The 3,433-nt window shown below is 41.7% G+C and overlaps 1 pseudogene; it reads right to left on the reverse strand.

Annotated features, from left to right (window-relative positions):
- Positions 1-412: 412 nt before the first annotated feature.
- LOC127205165 (60S ribosomal protein L29-like) lies at positions 413-879 on the reverse strand (annotated as a pseudogene).
- Positions 880-3,433: the final 2,554 nt, after the last annotated feature.

A 3,433-nucleotide genomic window follows, 5' to 3' on the forward strand; every position in this document is an offset into this window, starting at 1 on the left:
TTTAGTTTGGTTGTAAAAAACAAAACAAAACAAAACAAAACAAAACAAAAAAAACAAGGTTTAAGTCCAGAGTGAAATTAAAATGTGGCTTAAAAAACAAACAAACAAACAAACCACTAATTCCAGATTTCATAACTTGAAATCTAGCAAATGAATTTTGTTCACATTTTATATTAAAGTGTCCAACCTGTGATTTAAAAAAGTGTTGGAAACACCATGCTTCTCCTTAAAAGATTTACAACGCTGATTAGCATATCAGGCTTCTGGGAGGTTTGTAAGAAGGAAACCAAATTATTATTATTATTATTATCATTATTATTATTATTATTATTATTATTGAGCTTGCCTCAAGTTCATTTGTAAAAACAGCACAGGACACTGGTCATCTGTAAATAGTGTGTAGGTAGGTGTGTTACACCAGTCCAGCTGTCTTCACATAGGCAGAAGCATTTTCTATGGGGCCTTCACAGGGGCCAGGGGCAGCTGCGGCTTTTGCCTTGCTTTGAACCTTGGGCTGTGGTTGGTACAGCCTACTAACCTTGCTCATGTAGCTTCGAATCTTCTTCCTAAGCTTGGGATGAGTGATGAAAGCGAGCCGGCTGAGTTTGCAGCTGGGGCCCTGTGGCATTTTGGGCTTAACAGCCTTAGGCTTTACAAGGGCCTTAATGGCCTCTGCATGGGCACTCACTGCCTTTGCGTTGTTTGCCTCCATCTTCTCAGGCCTTTCTTGTTGTGCTTCTTGGCAAAGCACATGTTCCTCAGGAACTTGGGGTCAACCCCCTTAAGAGATTCGTATCTTTGTGACCGGGGTTTCTTGGTGTCATTTCTGTGCCATTTGCGGGACTGGTTGTGTGTGGTGTGGTTCTTGGACTTGGCCATGCCTGCACGCTCCCCACAGCGCCTGGGACTGGAAGAGAAACAGAAACCAAATTATTATTATTTTTTTAACTTTTCCAAACTTTCTTTCTTTTTTTTTTTAAATCGTGAAAACTCTAAAGCAGTTAGTATAATAGCTTTTAACTATTCTTTGGGAAAGATGTGGGAAAGTGTTATGTGAGAAGATATCATTGGGGGGAAAAAGAATTCTTGAACATGACAGCATTTTGGAAAAGGATATTGATTTTATTTTTTCTTTTTTAATTAGTTTATTTAGATTACATCTCAATTGTTAATCTCCCTCACTTATATCCTCCCATTCCTCCCTCCCTCCCTCTCTCACCCTGTTCCCCTCCCCTAGGTCTGTGACAGAAGGGGGCCTCCTCCTCCATGATATGGTCACAGCCTATCAAGTCTCATCCTGGTAGCCTGATTATCCTTTCTCTGAGTGATACCAGGCCTCTCCACCAAGGGGAAGTAGTCAAATATGGGGAACCAGAGTTCATTCCAGACTCAGTCTCCACTCTCCACACAACTGTGGAGAATGTGGTGTCTGTTGGCTAGACCTGAATAGGGGTTCAATGTTTACTGCATGTGTTGTTCTTGGTTGGCTCAGTAGTTTGAGCAGACCCTCCTGGGTCCAGATCTGTCCATCATGATGTTCTTCTTGTGGGTTTCTAGGACCCTCTGGGTCCTTCTGTTTCCCCATTCTTTCAATTTTCTCTTACCTAGAGTCCCAATAAGAAATCCCCATCTCTATCTTGATCTCCTGGTAAGTGAAGACTTTCATGGGACATCCCTTTTGAGCTAGTGTCCAATTATAAGTGGGTATATACCATGAGTCTTTCTGGGTCTTGGTTAACTTACTCAGGATGATCATTTCTAGTTCCATCCATTTGCCCATAAATTTCAGGATCTCCTTGTTTTTAATAGCTGAGTAGTTTTCCACAGTGTAAATGTACCACAGTTTCTTTATCCATTCTTTGACTGAGGGACATTTAGGTTGTTTCCAGGTTCTGGCTATTATGAATAAGGCTGCTATGAACATGGTTGAGCATATGTCCTTGTTGTGTGCTGGAGCTTCTTCTGGGTATATTCCAAGGAGTGGAATAGCTGTGTCTTGAGGTAGCCCTATTCCTAGTTTTCTGAGAAAGTACCAGATTGATTTCCAAAGTGGTTGTACTAATTTGCACTCCTGCCAGCAATGAAGGAGTGTTCCCCTTTCTCCATGTCCTTGCCAGCATGTGTTGTCATTTGAGTTTTTGATCTTAGCCGTTCTGATGGGTGTAAGATGGAATCACAGAGTCATTTTGATTTTCATTTCTGTGATGACTAAAGATGTTGAGCATTTCTTTAAGTGTTTCTCAGCTATTCAATGTTCCTCTGTTGAGAATTATCTGTTTAATTCAGAGCCTCATTTCTTAATTGGGTTATTTGGTTTGATGGAATTTAATTTCTTGAGCTCTTTATATATATTTGGATATTAGACCTTTGTCAGATGTAGGGTTGGTGAAGATCTTTTCCCAGTCTGTAGGCTGTTGCTTTTTTCTGTTGACAGTGTCTTCTACCTTACAGAAGCTTCTCAGCCTCATGAGGCCCCGTTTATTAATTGTTGACCTTAGAGCCTGGGCTGTTGGTGTTCTGTTCACGAAGTTGTCTCCTATGCCAATGAGTTCTAGGCTCTTCCCCACTTTTTCTTCTAAGTTCCTTTAGAGAAGCTTAAGTCTGCATTACTTGCTTGCTTCTCTGAGTTCTCTTGTTCCTGGCTTTCTTCTGTCAGTGCTTTTATCAATGTTTCCATTTTCATCTTCAGACCTTGAACAGTTTTATTGATTTCCTTCATCTGATTGTTTGTATTTTCCTGAATTTCTTCCAGGGTCTTTCTATGGGCCTTCAGATCGTGAACTGTTTTATTGATTTCCTTCATCTGATTGTCTCTTCCTGAATTTCTTCCAGCGCCTCTCTATAGGCCTCTTTAATGTCTTCAATCTGTTTGGCTGCATCTTCCTGCATTTGTTTACAGATTTTATGTTTCCTCACATTTGTTTACAGATTTTATTTGTTTCCTCCATTATCATCTTCATAACTATGTATTTGAGGTCATTTTCTTGTGTTTCAATTGTGTTTGAGTTCTCCGGGTTGATTTTTTTGGGATAGTTGGGATCTGGAGGTGTCATATTGTTTTTGTTTTTTGTATTTACACTGGCGTCTAGTCATCTTGCTGTCTCTGATATTGGGGACCCCAATCCAAGCTCTCCATTCCCCCTGGGCCAGTGGGCCCACAGATCGGTCAGAGAGGGAGACAGAGAGTACAGGTGAGGCAAGCATGTTTGGTGCTGTGCTTTGGTTTTGTGCCCATGTGTTTGCCCACCCCCGAGGCTTTCTCAGGACTTGCAGGTAGGTCTGAGGTCAGGACCACCCGTTTTCCTGGACCAGCAGCTCCAGGCTGGAGTTACCCTGCCCACAGTTCAGTCTCAGACACCAAGCTCCCAATTATCACTGGCGAGAACCAGTTCAGATGCTGGGAAGTGTGCACCCTTCCTCCGTGTTCTTAGAT

This window comes from Acomys russatus, chromosome 21, assembly GCF_903995435.1.
Source record: "Acomys russatus chromosome 21, mAcoRus1.1, whole genome shotgun sequence".
Lineage (NCBI taxonomy): Eukaryota > Metazoa > Chordata > Mammalia > Rodentia > Muridae > Acomys > Acomys russatus.